Below are 18593 nucleotides of genomic sequence, written 5' to 3' on the forward strand. Positions count from 1 at the left end.
GGCAACTGCACAAATTCACATTAACAACTTAATAATGCATATATTCATAACAAACTTTGTAAGGGGCTAATATGTCAGTGTTTTCATTCGGTTTAAATTTAACAAAACTTCACATACAAAAAACCTTTTGTAATTTCCAGTCAGTCTGAATCACTCTGGAGTTGCTAGAATCTCATAGCTCCCAGTCTTTTTCCTGCCTTCTCTCCTGCCCGTCTGCAAACTGAATTAAAACTCAGTTCTAACTTTCAAATTAAACACAGCGACGGAGTGGGAGTGAAAAAAAGTAGCAGGAGAAGCCTGATGACAGTGCAGATGAGTAGAGAGTGAGAAGGGGGGGGTGTAATAGATTAATAAGGTGGCTGGTGGCCTGCAGGCCGAGAGAATGGAGACAAACAAAGACACATAGAGATGCGGCGGAAGAAAAGAGAGACATGAATAATGTTTCCATCATTTCCCTCTTGTTCACGCTCGAGCGCAGGCCAGGGCCTCCGACAGTGAGACTCGCCGAAAACACCCACTCCTACAATCAGCGGCAAAGGAAAACAGCCCTGCCAATTTGTTACCTGACGCGCCGCGGCAACTTGTAGCCGTGCGTTACTGCATGCTGCAAACTGCCTTTTAACAAGGCCGCAGGGTGATGAAGTGAGAAGTCTGTGTGGCTGTGCTAGCGTACAATGCGTGTGTGGTGGTAAGTGCTTTTGTATGTGTGGTGTGTGCATCTGGTTTTGCCTGCTTTTCTATCAGATGCGATTGGAAGAGTTGCTCATGCGTGATTGTGCGTGCATGCCTGTGCACGTTTTTCAATGTGTGTGTGTGTGAGTGTGTGTGTGGAGTTGTTTCTCTCTAATTGCCCAGGCTTGTCTTAAGGGAATCTGATAGTTGACCCTGTCAGCCATTTAATGTCACTGATCCCTTTACACTTCCTGGAGCTGCTACAATAACCCATTGAACTGTGTGAACACACACACACACGCACACGCACACACACACACACACACACACACACACACACACACACACACACACACACACACACACACACACACACACACACACACACACACAGGGTTTTAGATCCCACTCGTTCCAGAAAAAAAACCCTGCATCTGCAGCAGTGTGAGATCTCTATCTTCACTTTGAATTAAACGTTAAAAGAGTTGCACACCGTGGGAGGGCAATTTGAGGGATGAGCAGATAAACGAGAGGTGGAACAAAGAAGTAAAGGAGGACGATGAGTAGGAGGAAAAGAAGGAGGAGGGCAAATTCTCCGTCTTCCACATTACTCACGAGTGAAATATGCATTGGCGGGCGTGAGAGAGGTAGGGAGCTAACGAGGCGAATCACTGACCGGTGCCAACACGCTGCCTTTTAGTGCGGATGAAATTAAATTACTCCCCTCTCTCTTTTCTTTGTCTCCGCTCACTTTTTCTTATGTCTTTAATAGCGCTCGAATAGCGAATGTTTAAACTTGGACAGTGACGCGACACACTAGGGCAGAATCTTGTATTTCAATCCCTCTCGCTCCCAGGCAGTAAACCTGAGATGATGGTTTGTTCTCCTCTTTTTCTTTCTTCCCTTTCTTGTCCTCTTTGGAATCAAGTGCCGCTAGCCGCTCTGATTTGAGTTGTGTCTGCCAAGAAGTAGACAATGTTTTGATGGGGTTTTTTTTAGGACGTTTATAAAAGTTTTCCCTTTTTTTCCAGGTATGAAATTAATACTCCACCACTAGCCCTGCAGCAGAGGGTTGGCAAGGGACTGTTTCTCTTTTGTTGTTTAATATCAGCCATGTCTGGGGAAAGGTTTCTCTCTCAAACATGTCCAGACCGACAAAGAACAACTTTTTGACTTGATAATAACAGATTCTTGGCTTCTCCAAATTTTGAAGGCTTTCATATTTTTTAAACCTGAAATAGCAACAGTAACACAGCCACTAAAGTTCAAACATACCTTCCATTAAACTTTATGGTTTGCAAGAACTCTTTTGAAAGTGTGAAGTTAAAACAGCAGCAAGTAATCTGTAGTGGAACAGATCAACAGGTTTCTTTTTTTAGTTATTCTTCGGTAATGTGCAAGAAATATTACAAATGAGACACACATGTGTTAACTTGTGCACTTTAAAAGCATTATTAGGTGATTACCACAGGACAGAGCCAGTCTAACTAGCCAGCCAAACTAACTGCTGCTAACTGTAGCTCCATATTTCACACCATAGCTACACATAGGAGTGGTATCAATATTCGTATCTAACTCTCAAGAAAGCAAATCACTTTTTTTTTTAAAATGTCAAATTGAATTTATTGATGTTTGGTTGGAGACCTGAAATTGCAGCTTTCTCCTGACAGCGATGGCACGTTAGTTCTCGTTTCAGATCCTGACAGAAACACACAAATTTACAGACATACCCACATCCCTCCAAATATATATAAATATACAGTCTAATTACACATTCTTCATTGTTCTGTCCAGATGCTGATAACCACAAGAAGACTTCTGGAGAACATTGGGAACCACTTTTAGATCAGCCGGTACATTTCCTGTAGATCGAGCTGCAACAAAAACAAACAGCTCCTGTTGAGTATTAGGAATGTTTGCATTTTCCTGGCAACTTCACTCTTCATTTCTTTTTTCTTTATTCACCGAACTCCTATAAGATGTTAAATATGTCTCCTGTCTGTGTGGTCATGTCCTGTTGGCTCAGACGTTTAACCAATGGCTGATGGAGAATGCACTTTGAAGCAGCAGTCTCTGAACGAGCCAGGTGAGGGGTCAGCTCCAATAAGAGCAGCAGGGGAAAGAAATGAAGAAAGCAGCAGGTTGACGGGGGAAACCCGGAGGGCTGTCATCAGCCTTTGTGGCTTTAACCGACCACCATTTTATGGTGGGGACAATTTCTTTTCAAAATGTCGCCCTAAAATTTACTCAACATTTGGCTCAGAAATTCACAAGAACTCATGGCTGGCAAGAAGACATCTGTTCATCAGTGCTGCCAAATCATAAAACCGAGCTAACGTTCTCAGTGCATGTAATATGTTTGTGCTCAGCGGAGCCTCTGCTGGTATCACACTCCTGAGTGGATTTGATTGACGCGGGCTGAGTGAGTTGGCCCCGTGTCTAGGTCCTGGAGCCTTTTCCTGCTGGCGTGCTTGTGGCTCCGAGTGGCTGGTAAGTAGTGATTACTGGACTTGGCCTAAGCAGCAGCTGTAGTAGAGTAAAATGTGGCAATGTGGCCCAGGAGAATCCACGCTTAATGACATCAGGAAGCACCGCCCAGGTTCACCCACAGCGCAGCGTCTGGAGCTTGTGTGTGGGTGTAACAGAGAGAGTGAGAGAAAGGAAAGTGGCTGAAAATAGGGCCCAAGGAAGCTACCATGTCCGTCTGGACATTTAGTGGCTATGATTAACTCTGCAAGTGTGTTAGTGTGGGTGTATCAATGGTATCAAGGAAGTGTCTGTCTTCTACCAAAGTTATATTATCAGTTATGATAAGTTTTTGCACAACAAAGTAATCTGAAGTCTGAGCATCATTGTTTAGTTGTAATCCTTTGGGTGAGGTGATCTGACAGGCTCTTAACAATTATTGTTATAAGTAATGTAAAATACAGGTAAATACATTTTTAATCAATTACAAAATCTATAAAAGTGGGTTTGTCAAAGTAGAAAATAAAGTTTAAAAAAATCTGAACATTTGTTTGAAAAGGCCATTTAAGGTTTTAGGTTTATTACATATTACATTCCATGTTTAGTTTGTAAGAACACTCTTAATTATATGATTGACTATGTATCACCATTAGCAGATCATCAGCAAGATTGTATCGCATCACACATTCTTGTGCGTGTACCAGGGACCTCCTCAAAACAAACATCGTTCCACATCACTACTAGTGCTAGCAAACTTCGTAGAGGACCATTTACATTCATAATGACCGAGAAAGAGTGAAAAAAAGCATTAGGATTTATTTCAAAATGAACGTAACCAAAAACGTATCATTGGCTCTGGACATAGTAGCTGTGCAGTGATGGGAATGTGTGAATACAACGAAACACTTGTGAACAAAAATGTTTCTTAAAAACGTTTCCATGCAGCTGCTCAAAGTTCTCAGTCAAGTGCTAATCTGACCATATTTTTAGTGTGTACATTTTAACACACGTTGTGGGCATACACACTGAAACCAGTGTGTGTTTAAGATGTGGGCAGTGAGTGACTTTGTGTCTGGAACTGTCATTCCCTCCTCACCACTTTTATTCCTTGAAGCCTGTACTGTTTTTTAATGAAAGGAAAGAAACACTTGAGAAAGCAACATGAGCAAGCAATCACCATTAACAAAATATAATCCTAATGGTGTTTGGCTTTGTTAAACATCACAGACGAGTCTGCCATGTCACAAGTGTTTTATGATGGTGGTTTCTTAACATTCAAAAAAGAAAAGACATCAGTGCCCACTCATCCACCCTTGCTCATTGTTTTTATTTTAGCCCGGCCTCTTTGCCACAGTTGTTCTGGTGTTCCAAAGCCAGGGAAGGGCCTTGGGTAAGCATTATCTGTATTGCTGTAAAGCAGATGCACTGCCAGCAAAAAAACACCCATAGCCAGCATGAGCAAGAGCGAGAGAATGAATGAGGGGGGCTGAGCATCCTCCCTCCATCCCTCTCTTCCTTCCTCCCTCCTCTCTCCACCTGTCTCCCAGCATCTCTCGGAGCAGACCTCAGGGAGTGTTGAGGCAGTGGAGGTGGAGTGTTTTCTTTTCTTTTCGGGGAAGGAAAGGGGATCGATATCTCTCGTAATCGTCCTCTCCACGTTGACATTTCTCTGCTTCTCCTTGGAGGCTGTTTAAGCGCTGGATGAATAAAGCTGTCAAGGTCCATTCCACCCCTCGTCCTCTAAAACCCCCACATCCCTGGCAGCCAGCCCTCGCTAACCTCCATCACGCAGCCGCACCATTGGCTTGGGCATTATCAGACGGTGAGTAATGGTGCTCTGTGATTGGTCTAGGCTGACATGAGGGGCTGATGGATTGCCTTTTTTGATTGGCCCCAGCTAATTAGAGACCTTTTGAGACAGGCTGATGGATGGGTTAGCACCGCCCAGTTCCCTCCCTTCCATCTTGGTTCCATGCTGCTGCAAGTGATTTGTCTCAGGATGTTTTGTGGTTGTGTTAGTCACTAATTAAAAGTACCTAATCAAATGATCAACATTGGCATGTCTGAGGGGAAATAGAACCTCAGTATCTTTCTCTCCAGGCTCCTCCAAGCAGCCATACAGCATGAAACATTATTGGATACAGTGATATGCACAGACCTCTACCTGCCCTCTTCCTCACACAAAATCTACTGTGTCAACAACTTACTTCAAATTATTTAAATACAATAATACCTAAGCATTGTTACAATGTATTCATGGTGTTTGGGGGCTCAGTTTTCACATTCTAGTTAGCAAAACTGAAATGTACCAAAACATACCTTTCACTTAACACTATAGTGACTAAAATATCCCAATAAAAAGCATCAACATCGTTCTTAATCAGAGTAAGCTAACTTGACACATTTTCTGATTGAAATAATTCAGCTAAGACGCTGAATATAGTCACAAATACAGACGAGTGAGCGTCCGATGATGTAAATGTTCAAGAGTTAGTCAGCTAGAACCTGGAATTCAGGGCTGTTTGGGTAATCTGGGAAATGATTTGCAATTTTGACTTCTGCAATTTATTCTGATATCTGTTTTACACATTAGATCAACATATTATACCTTCCTGAAATCCTTAATATGTTTTCTAACCACACCAGTAGAAAGAATTGAGATATCATACTCAGAGGAGACACTAAAGCTTTTAGTGTTCTTCTGCCAAAAAATTTAATTCTGCCTGAATTTGATTATCTGGGACAGGTCACTTTGAGATCGGGGACACTTGTATTAAGCTTTCAAAAAAAGCCTAAATCCCCTTGTTTTATGCCTGTCAAGCTCAATATTACCAATTCTACAAAAAGTATCATGAAAAAAGGACTGAAAGCTGAATAAGACAATGTATATTATTCATAGTCTTTAACTCACATTGACATATACAAGTCCTATTTTGTCACATCAAACCCCATAAGTAAAGAAACTATAACATTCATTTAAAACATCATATTTTTATAAAATCTATTAAAATCTAATCAACAGCAAGAAACAATAGCAATAAGAGTTTATTTATTCAGTAATTTTCTATTGGGGCGACTCAGGGAACAAACAGTCCTTGCAGGTGATAGACCATCATCATCAATTAGCCCATTGTCTTCTCCACATGTTTGGTGAAACCAGTGGCTGCAGACCACAGGACAGAAACCTTTCAGTGCTATTTGGATCATCTCTGTCCTAAAGAGCTAACTGATTATGTGCTAGTTAGCTAACCAGACAATCTGTTTATACAGACAGGGACCGACTGTATTTACCATTAACTCCTGTCTGACAACTGCACATCATATGCTACATCTCTTTTTTTTTTTTTACTTCAAAAAGTCCCTAAATGCTTATTTCCCCCATATAGAGAACTTAAATGACCCCAGATTACCGAAAGCAACCTGTCCCACATTATCAATTATATTTGATAAAGTGGGATAACTAAAGAAATTTGAAGAAAAAAAAAAAACTTGAAATTATACTTCCTAACCTTAAGGTATATGGGTATTGAGTAGCAGCTAATATGTTGTTATTCCAGAGGATCTTAAAAGTGTCAAGTGCCAAAAATAGGTCAGATTCTGCAACTCCTTAATCAGATATCTACTGAAATGAAATAATGAACTGAACCACATTAAAGTCTATATTTTTATTTAAAATTCCCCAGTCATATTCCTGAAAGTGATTCACACAGATTGATACTCGGCTCTTGGTCTTCTTCTTCTTAATTTATTTAAGTTAAAATTCTAAACATACAGTATCATCTTTTAAATATCTGCCAAGTGTAAGTTTTGTACTGTAATTCCCTCAGGGCTGCTACAAATCCAAACTTTTGACAAAAAACTAAGACTGAACCTTCTATTTCTAAGGTCACAAATTGTTCATGTGAAATACTTTTTCTCCAGGATGTATAATGAAATGAATATTTTGGGCTCATTTGAATCTTTTTTTATCCAGTGTTCTGCATTTCTTTCTTGACATGTTTTCTTCAAAAATGCCAATTTAGGAGGATAGGATTACAGTCTCTTTCATACACATTCAAATTATTGTCATGCACACAACTGGTAATATTTAAAATATGTTACAGCAGCATTATAATAAATGTAAGCAAAACAGGACTTTAGATATCATGTGCTTTTAGAATAGGACATGTGCCGACATTTGTCATCCTTTTTGGCTTCAGCATCAGACTGTCTCTGGCTTTTTATAACCACATGCTTTGACAATTAGCCCTGGCTTAGAATTCCCAGATATGGAACCTATATCTAAAAGTCAAGCAGCGTTTGTGGACTCTAATTGAAACCAGAGTGTTTTTCTTCAATACGATTTGGTTATTAGCAGATCGTAAAGCCCCGATGACATAATGTGGTTTCCCTGGTCACACTCTGGTTTACCAATCACCCTCTCTGCCTCTTTTTCTTCTCCTTTCACTCTCCGTCGCTCTTCTGGTTTGAGAAGTGAGCGGTTGCATTCCTGGGCCGCCCGTTGCAATAACAGCTCAGCGCTTTAAGCAAACTCTCCTCACCGCAAAACTCCCTCCGCCTTCACCCACACGGTGCCTACTCCTTCTCCTCTTCATCCTCCTCCACCTCCATCTCAAATGTTCATTCCATCATCTCATCTGATCTGGGGGCAGTTTTTATCCTTGGCCCAATGATAAAGAACCAGCGTTGGCTGCACTCCAGAGCCTAATGCCTTGTTTCCACCAAACAGATAAGAAGACACAGAAAGATTAGGCAAATGCAATCTTTCTTTCTTTCTCTTTCTTTCTTTCTTTCTTTCTTTCTTTCTCACTCTTCTCTCTTTTTTCTTCCCATACCACCACAAGAAGAGCTCCACCCAAGCTACTTCACCAGAAAGAAAGAATGAAGGAAAAAAGGAGAGCGAGGGGAAATGCTTAGTGCCCAGACCATGAAAGAGAGCCCATGGACTATTAAGAAAAAAAACACACTCTATGTCAGAAGATGGAGGAGCCTGGGTCTCTCTCTCTCTCTCTCTCTCTCTCTCTCTCTCTCTCTCTCTCTTTCCACACACACACACACACACACACACACACACACACACACACACACACACACACACACACAGTTGCTCTACTAGAAATGAGAGGGCCCCCACCATCTAGCGTGCAGAGTGGTGGAAAGCTGGGTGTCTCTTCAAAGACCCCTGCAGCAGCTTTCCCCAGAAGACATCATCCGCGTGTCTAACTCCCTCCAGACCGGGCAAATGCTGCTGCCTGCTGCTGCTGTGTGTGTGTGTGTGTGTGTGTGTGTGTGTGTGTGTGTGTGTGTGTGTGTGTGTGTGTGTGTGTGTGTGTGCATGTGTCAGTATTTGAGTGCACACACACTTCAATGGTGTGATTAAGCTTCCAAAACTAGGGACAAATTGCTCTCAGGTGCAGATACTTTGGGATACGATGATTTTTCTTCACCACACTCCGCTCTGTCTTCATTCTCTCCCCCTGACTCACCTCTCACCCCCCACCCCCCCACCCCTTCCCTTCCCTCCCCTACCCTCTACTCTCATATCCTCTTACGTCCTTACCCCATGCCCCTCTTTTCATTCCATCACGCTCACGCTTGTCTCTCAGCCTCTTTTGGGAAAGACTCTCCACTGCAGGAGGAGTGCAGGGCAGGGAAATGGCTCTGTGTCTATATGTATAGAATAGATTACTTCCAACTGGGCTCGGAGGGAACTTCTCTTCACCGATATCAAAGCCTGTTTGCTTCTTTTGTAGGGAGACAGAGTGGAGGAGCTTTTTCTCCCTCTTTCTCTCTTGCTGACATAAGAGCTCCTTTATCCACTGTGTGTGTGTGTGTGTGTGTGTGTGTGTGTGTGTGTGTGTGTGTGTGTGTGTGTGTGTGTGTATGTGTGTGTGTTGGTGGGTAATACTTTGTGGAGTGGAGCTCATAAGACATTAAAGGCGCAATGTGAGTGCACAGTTATAATCACAGCATTACAAAATAAACATAATGCTATGTAAAAACAGAATTAGTTCAAAGTTGCATCGGTCAACTCAAAGTAGCAAGAAGAAAACTTTGAGTAAAACAGCATTATTGCGTTAATGCATGAGTAAACTGTCTCTTCTCTGTCTTTCACAACATTTGATTCAACATTCAAATTCTAACTCCACCTCTTTATTACTACATTACAAAAGCTATATTACTGTAGTTTTGTTTCTTAGCAAAGCTTCATCAAATGCTTTTAATACAATGGTTATTCATTTTTAAACATCCAACCCCCAAAATATTGGTACCACAGACTTGTGACCCCCATTATCCTCACATTTGGGTTTAAGCATTCAAACAATATTGATGTTAGCTAGTTTTCTAAATAAATCCATATGTTGCAATATCTCTTGTGTGATGTAAATGACTTATTAAACCTATTATGTCACTGATCTGTTAAAATTACAGTCTGGGTCATTTGTGTACACAAAAAAAAAGGAAGACTTATGATTTTTTTTTTTTTAAATGTACTTTAATCTTTTGTAACAAATATGGCTAAAATACACTTATTGCAATCGTTGTAAATTTAAATCAATGTCTGGAAATAATCTTGTCCCCACCAACCATTGCTTTAAACAACTACATGCCCTCCATATCAAAAGGCTGTATGCTGTATTATTTATTATGTATATAAATACAAGAAGAGACATTTTAGTTTAACAAGCGGCCAACGTACGTTTTGAGTCAGGCCTTCTAACGGACCATCAACTTATCCCAATCAGCCTTTGCATTGAACAGAGACTCAACCTAATCTTCACAACATTGCTTTTCCATCCAACCTGTCAAACCCAGAGCTGCTGAATGTTAATGTTGAGTGTTAAATGTTAAAAATGTAATGCAGTCACTGATTTCCAAATTATTATTCCTTACATGGAAAGAAGTAATCACTTTACTGTAATGTTTTAGTAAGTAATCTGTTACTGCTCAACATCTGTGGAGACTTAAAAGAAAAACACAGCCTGTACATTCAGCTTCATAAAATACCACATGTTGAAGCTTTGTAGACACACCACCTCTTGCAGTTGTTCAAACAATGACTCCTCTATGTAGCATGTAGCATAACTACAATTCTCATTCAAGTAGTGTCAGTAGTCTGAATCACTGATTTGGTGTAGAGTATTCTTCATAAGCAAACATCAGCCTGTTACCATTGAAAATGCAACTAAGGAAGACAACAGGGGAAACAATGTACATTCCTGAAGCCTGCACTATGACGCTAAATCATTGAGCAACAAACAGAACATTATTTTTTTAATAATTAAAAGGACAATTTACATTTTTTTGTTTAGCTACAGATAATAATCCATTGAAATGAATTCATTCTACAGATCATGTGAACAGTGGTCCAGTGTGCCTGCAGCCTATTACACCGAAATGATCTGTGATCGATGAGTTACCCACATTCAAAACAATGACTCTAAACTTCAATTCAATAAAATCATACACTATTCAATATTTGTGTTGCTAAGACGTGTCTGTATTCTGAAACCATTTTAGTTTTTTAAATGGTTATAGTCCATCCATTTACAATGTTACACAAGTCAAACAATATAATCCTTCTCCTGTAAAAAACACAAATACTTGTATATTTTGAACGTGTGTTTACATTTGCTGAACGGTAAGACAGCCTATGTTGAGGTCATTCACCTCCACCCTGTAAATCCAGTGCTGTAGCCGTTTTGTCCACGGCTGACCTCTGACCCCTGGTGATGACTCCCTGCTGAGAGGATGATGATGGCTATCGACTGGCTCGGCTGTGTGGTCTGTTTCCAGGCAAAATCATCTTCAAAGAGATGCTCTGTCTCCTTACCTCTAACCTTTCTATCTCTGTCCCCAGCATCTATCTGCACCTTTATCACCATACGTCTGTCTCTTGCCTCACTTATGATGAGCCACAGAAGAGCCGGGAAGGTGATTTTGGACAACAAACACTTAAATAGGGGCTGTGTGAGATGGAAAGCATATGCTGCCCATTTCTATACCACTTGAGAGCACATCCAGGGGATTGTTTGAATATTTGAGCCAGTCTAAAGCATCTGAGCTTGAAGTCTGAGTTTGAAGTGTAAGAGCTTGGGCCTGGTGTGAAATTCAGGATGAAATAAAGTCATATTTTGAAATGGCTAAGGTCAAGAACTGGAGGGCTGTGCTTGCTGTACATTAAAAAAACACTCTTGATGTTATAGATTTTCATCTTTCTTTGTGCAGACAGTTTTGAGCTGGGACTGTGGTTTGGTTTTTATCTCAGTGTGAGTGCTCCTTTGTGTGTGTTCCAAGCACCATGGTGAGCCTGGGAGTCCCACTTCGGAGGCCAAGAGTTTAAAGGTCCTATACCTCTTGTATGGAAAGGAGATAAAGGCACCATCTGATATTAAGTATTCAGATCATGTACTAGCTTAACTACAGCTCGAACTTCGTAATCCCACGTACGGAACTAAAACACAGCTAAACAGTGCTGGTGCTGAGACAGCCAGGCTGAACTGTGTCTGAGGAGCCCAGTGGTTCTAAGGCTGTCAAACTGCTGGTACAGCGACTTTCTCCAACAACAGCTCTAACGGTGTGTGTGTGTGTGTGTGTGCTCTTGTACAGCTGTCTTTGTGAGGACCAGTTTCAGTCTACAACCTACAGAGTGAGGACATTTTGGGAAAGTGAGGACCTTTTGGCCGGTCCTCAATTTGTGGGGAATGTGTTATCCTTTTTTAATGAACGTTCCAAACAATTTACTCTAAGTTAGCATTTGCCCTGAGAGGTCCAATACAGTTTGAAACACTAGATGGCATGTTTGAGATGTAGATGTTTTATAAATTAGGTAAAAAATATGATATTAAAACCAGTATTCATATTGTTTCATCAAAGCACAGTCATATGCTTTATTTTACATTTTACATTTAAGCCTTTCTAACTGATCTACAGTTTGGCGTTACTCTTGAACTTGCTAGTTTGGTTAATCTGACTGATATATTATCAAATATGACATCATTAGATGATTATTACTGAAGCATCAGTGTGGGGGCAGCATGGTGCAGTTGTAGCTGCTGCAGGTGGAGCTAGTTGGAACTACAGTTTTATGCATAGTGTTACAGGACAGTCTACTGGTGAATATGAGAGATCGTTGTATGAACACTGGACAAGAATAAAAAAAAAGTACTGATACACAAAACTTTTTTTAGTTTTTGTTTTGCTTTTAATTATCTTTGATTTATGGAGAAATAATAAATCATTTGAACATTTATTAAAATGAAAACATGTGAGAAGTTTAGAGGCAGAAATCACTATGAGGTGGGGCTGTTAACGCACAGACTTCTGAAATGTGACCCTGACAACCCACAGCAGTTTGTAAGACAGAAGTCAAAGTGGCTGGAAAACACTAGTTTAATCTTTAACAATTTGTTGTATTTATAAAAGCGTATCTTAATCAGTACCTCAAAATTGTACACGAGTACAGTACTTGAGTAAATGTACTTAGTTACTTCCCATGAGTAGATCCTCAGTGCCACTGTGTGTCTGGACCAAGATGAAAGCCGAGAAGCTTGTTGAAAATGACTTTCTTGTCGCTGCTTCAACTTTTAATTTCCTTAATTGATTTTCTCTTCCCGCAGAGGTAAGGGGTTTGCAGACACAAAACTAATTGATTTCAAATTTTAATCCCTCTTACTACTGAGTTATTGAGGGGCCTCCCCGCCATCGATCTTCAATCCATCCAAACTCAATTAATGTGCTGGAGACCGATGGGAGGAGAGGAGGGAGAGGGGAGGAAGAGGAGAGGGACCTCTCTCTTCTTAGGTTCCATTTTCTTTTATTTCCTCTCTTCTGCATCACTTACAGATGATGCACATTCCTCCCATGCATTTGGTAACACTTTGATCATTAAGCCATGATGGATGGTGTTGTTCATACAGCAAATTTTAAAAGATGTTTGTAATTACTCTACATACTTGGCTGCTACATGTTTTCAAGTATTTTTATGTCTGATGTTTGGAATGTGTTGTGGAATGGACTGTTCATTAGGTATCGTTGCTTTATGCCTGTCAGGCTTTTCATTCTTACATGATACATGAGGCAGTTTACAGTAATGGTGGCAGATTTACTGTTGATATGCTTTGTCATTTTGTCACTTTGTCAACTAGCACAGTGGCCATTCTAAACCTGCCTGTTTGAAATGGGGTGTTTGCTTGGTCTGTGGTAATGGGCTGTGGCTGGTTGATGCTTTTTTTTCTGAAACTGTAAAAGTGACATGCAGTAATTGAACAGCAACAAGGAATGACCTGCTGTGGGACTCAGACCACAGAGCCCTGAAGATGCACCACCGCTGCTGCACAAAGAGCCGTTCACCTGTTAATTCAGTGTTCGGTGAAGTACGCACAACCCCAAGATCTCTTGTCGTGAATGCACCTGTTGTTGTGAACACGCTATTGTCGTGAATGCCATGCTGTCAGCAACATCACTTATGTTGATGAGTCCCAGCTGCTGCTGCTACAGGGTGCTGATGCCTGATTATTCAGTGTTTATTAATATTGAACATATCGCTTGTCCAAATCACACCAAATTTGCATTAATTAAGAGATGGCAATGGAAATTAAGTCCAATGAGCAAATTATTAGCTATTACCAGGTACTGCTCTGCCAAAGTTATAAAACAGTTTAGATTTCAAAACAAACCATGAGATACTACTGCCTGATTTGCTTTTTCTGTGATGGAGAGACGGGGAGTCTGTCGGAGCTTTGATGCTCAGTAGAAGCATTTATGACCCTTTGACAGAGTCACTGTGTGCGTGCCTGTGTTGTAAAGGCCGTCCTGTTGGTAGGTCATAATCACGCAAAACATTGCTTTTGTCAGTGCTGGCCCACGCAATAGATGCCATCACATTAGATGCCATTGCAGAGAAATCATCCTTATTCAATATACAAACATTTGCATTTACCAGGGTTACCAAAGCAGCTCAGTGTGAGAGGCACAAAGTGAGGCCACAGTTAGCCAGTGTTCTGCTTTTTATACTTGGGGCACTACCTGCCAGCACAGTCACATTTTCAGAATAAAACCTTCAGAGTCCAGCCATATACCCTGTCGTGGTTGGGGAGGGGTCAGACTTCAGTTGAGCCAAACTTTTAAATCATAGCAGACACAAAACAACAAAAAACACAGAAAAAAGCTGTTATTACACACCATTTGAATAAGTGGAAAAATTGGCTGAGTCAACATCAACAAAACTCCAAAAAGTATTATTAAGAAAATGAAGGTATATTCTGTATACCTCATTCCTATGTGACTGTTTCCTTCACTCTTCCTTCCCACTTTACTTGGTCTTTGTTTCTGTATCATGTGTGTTTACATCACCCTCCTATATCATATCCTGCTCTCTTGACCCCAGACTTCTGAAAGACAAAGTAGAAAGGGAAGGGGGCTTTGGGTATTGTTTCAAAAGCATTTGAAGTATATGACATGCCAGAATTTTATATCCCCACAGTTGAAATCTTCTGTCAGTTTGTCCTAAATTGCCCTTTGGATGGATCTGTTCTTCATTTCACTGTACCACCATATTTTATATCACCACAGCCACAGTAAACAGATGAATATATGTCCTGCAATAGATTTGATGAATGTTTTGAATTGCTATCTCACCCCTGAACGTTCTCTACACATGAAGAAAGCATTTGAACCCAATCAGTTTTTTCTTCTTCCCTGAAACCCTTCTTTTTTCATTATGTTGTGTTTCTTACAGGGCTTCATTTTATAGCTGTCTGAATGCTTTTGAAAGTCCTCGTGGACGTTGCCAGCCTTTGAGTTAAGTTCAATTAAACTAGCCCTCTCTTGCACTTCCACTCCGACTTCAAAGGCCCCAAACTTTGGCTCTGGAAAGGCATTGAAATGAATTGTTAAAAATATCCTCCCGCAGTACTTTATGATGAACGTTATTCGTATCTGTGTGCTTGTGTGTCTGTGTGTATGTGACAGTGTGTTACGGTGGATAGGGCTGACATCAGAGCCTGGGGGGGGAGAAGATTTATGAGTGTGTGAATTAGGGTGTGATTATGGCCCAGATTTAGTGGTTTGTAAGGGACACACAGCAGATCCTCACAGGAAAGCCTCGGGTCAACCTGACCATACAGAACCTTACATTTATTCTCTCCTATGTACAACGTTAATAAAGACATACCCTCAACTAAAGGCATTACAGGCATCTGAGTACTGCTTGAGAACTATTTGGAAAATGTTTTAATATTCTTTATAATGTCAAACCACAACGCTTTATATTGGGATGATCAAGTTGGTTTTAAAACTTATTTGAGTCAGGAATCAGAAATGATTGAAAGTGTCCCTCACAGAGAATTTACCAGTTTCAAACTCCAATAGGACCACCATGTGAAATCTGATCATGCTTAATTCGATTTTTCTGATTTATTGTTCAGTTTCTTGGCAGTAAATTTAAAACTAAAACAATACTCTACTTGTTTATGTGAATTTGCAGTAAAACAGCATCAAGAATATTTTTTTATACAGTTGACTTTTCCCGGTACAGTTTGTGTTTTTAATGTATGTAGTCGTTTCACAACTGCCACAATTTAATAACCCGTCAGGATTTGAGCTTTACATTCTCACAGTGTATTATTTTTCATGATATTTCCTTTCTCCAACGTTACACTGTGAAGGCGTCTATTCCTGGAACAGTCTTTGGTCCCTGTGACGTTTTCCAAATTATTCTGGCTGCCTGCCAAGTTGGCGATCAGCATTCTTCCTCCTCCTAAGTTTTTTTGGGTGACGGGAGCAATGGATGTGATGGATTTGAGCTGGGATTGGGAACGACAGGGCCATTTTACCTAACCGTAAAAAGTGCTGTCTCCAGAACTATCACTGTCCCAAGGCTGAAGCCGCCACTGATGGTACACCAATGATTTGAGATGAAGAATGACAAGGCTTGCAGCATCAGTGTGTGTGTGTGTGTGTGTTTGTTAAACACATGTCTGGATTCAGTCAAATCCAGAAGTGCACAGGCGCGTATTCACAGGTTTCCAGTGTGTTAATGCCAGTGCCTGCGAGCCTCTGCTCCACTGTACTTTATGGCAGGATGTCAGCCACCGTTCACACACTGATCCTGATTGCTGTTCCCATTATAACATAAGAGGATACCCACTCATATGGAAGCCATCAAATCATGGCCGGGCCGAACAACTGGCTCAAACTACGAGGGGGGACGTTGATGGATCTATCAGGATCCAAACTGGGAGAGAAAGGGGAAAAAAATTGCTATGGGTTGCTAACTTTAAAAAAAGGATGTCATCTGTTTTTCCTGGCTGTGTCTTGGATAAAAGAGTGTAACTCAAGCTCGGGCTGCAGCAGACAGACATGGGCACAGAGGGAATGTAATGTTCTCACTGACTCGGACACCCTGTTGAGAGAACTCCTGGGTTCCCCAAAAACAAGACCGTGGTTGAAGAACCGCTTGCCCAAAAGTGATGAAGGATCTCGGATGGGTATATCGCAGCTCACCACTGATGACACTGTCGGATGTTTGCAGTCATGCATAGAGGTGAAACAGGAGGAGAAGAAGGATGAGAACACGGCTGCTGACACGATAACAAGACTCCTTTACTGGTTACATTTCACGTTTTATTTGGTACTTTTGGAAGCAGTGTTTACGTGAAATGCTTGAAGTTAATATTACAGTGGTTTATAGAACATAAAGCAATAAATAAATGAAAGTTAAATAGAAAAGGGACTCAAGATGAATATATGCTGTCTTTTTGCCTCAGGAAATAATTTCAACTTATTAAAACTTTATGTTTGTTTGGGTTTCATTGCTGCTTTTGGCTGTTTGGATGTTTCCTTATCAAAGTTGATCAAAAAGACACAGGCACAATTATTTGTGTGCTCTGGATTTAAATCTGTTTACCGTAAATAGATACAACAGTTCTTCATACACAAACACACAGTTATATTGTCTGTTAAACCCATTTTCATGGATTTTCTCTTTTTTTTTATTTAACGTTTTGTTTTTGGGGTCCTGGAGACTCTGCAGCCTTTGTAACAAAAACACTTAATATTGTTTAATTTAACTTGATACTCCTTGACTTGCTTTCTTAAAACATGATCGTTAACTGCTGACATGTATCTAAACTGAAAATGACACATTTCCATATACTGCTCTCAAATCCAAAATAAGTGCGCACATGCCCGTACAGTTTGCCCCGATTATGTGTGAGTTGCCGTTTTCTGTTTACCTATTTATTTTTCATATGGCAATAAACACTGACATTAACATCATCTAAACTGCTGTAATTTATTTAACATATGTGGTCACAACACTAAACATGAGAAACATGAGAAACAAAAGCATTTTCTTTTAAAGAGAGAAAGAGAAACTGAAGATGTCCCTGAACAATCCCACAAACTGGTTCATCTAAAAACATCCAAACAGTATGGACTACACAGACATATATGGTGACTCCTGTCGCATACAATTTAATTTCAAAGCAGTTTGCCTTTATTAAGTCTCAGCAGATTAAAGTAGGCAGTGACGAGCCATTAGTGAAGACGGGGCGTGGCTCAGTGGTCGACAAGAGAGGGCAAAAAGGCTAAATCCAATAGAACAGGCAGTTGGTTAACAGACAAAAAACAGATAAGCAAAGGAGTGTGGAAAGCATTGTAAACAACCTGGCAGAGAGTGGGTGGAAGAGAATCAGAGTAGATACTAGGTATTGATCAGGCAATTAGGAATTGGTGAGTAGGTGGGCGGGGAAGCATCAGGTGACTGAGAGGTGGGAGGGTCTGGGCTTCCCACAGGCCAGGAGGAGGGTCTGAAATGATAAGGTACTGAGAAGAATGGCAAAGGCAGAATGAACTGCATCATACTCAGAGTTATCAAGGTCACACAATATAGAGAAAGTCTCCTGTCACATTGCATTATATGTAATTTTACATCACAATAGGAACATATTACAGAACATGCCCAGGGAATTCAACAAAGAAACATTTTATGTTTTAATAAAACTGTTATCCCTGTTACCCTGGGAATTAAATACCTGGCAAATCGTTCACGTAAAACCGCTGTAAATCCAAAACTGCCATAAAGCTGTCCAGTTTAATCATTTGTAACACTGCCTGCAATGGAGGCCTGATATGCCCCAAAATATGAAAACTATAGATACAGTTAGAGAGAAATGTCTGTCATCACATGCAAGGCCATATATCTTCTCATCACTCACTGGGACCAGTTCCTAAATAATCTGTGGTATTGTACAACTGCAGTGTGTCATCTGAAACTGACCTGAAAATGGCCCTATAGATAATGACGACGTGATGGTGATAGCACTGCGGTCTAAAGTGAAATAAAGTAAGCACAATGGCAGTGTGCCGCGTCCTTGTTAAACCCGCCTTCTTGGCTATGATGTGTTGCCTGATTGGCACCAGGCGAGGGTGGAGATACGCAGGGCAGGGAG

The sequence above is a fragment of the Hippoglossus stenolepis genome, chromosome 4, assembly GCF_022539355.2.
Source record: "Hippoglossus stenolepis isolate QCI-W04-F060 chromosome 4, HSTE1.2, whole genome shotgun sequence".
NCBI classification, from domain to species: Eukaryota; Metazoa; Chordata; class Actinopteri; order Pleuronectiformes; family Pleuronectidae; genus Hippoglossus; species Hippoglossus stenolepis.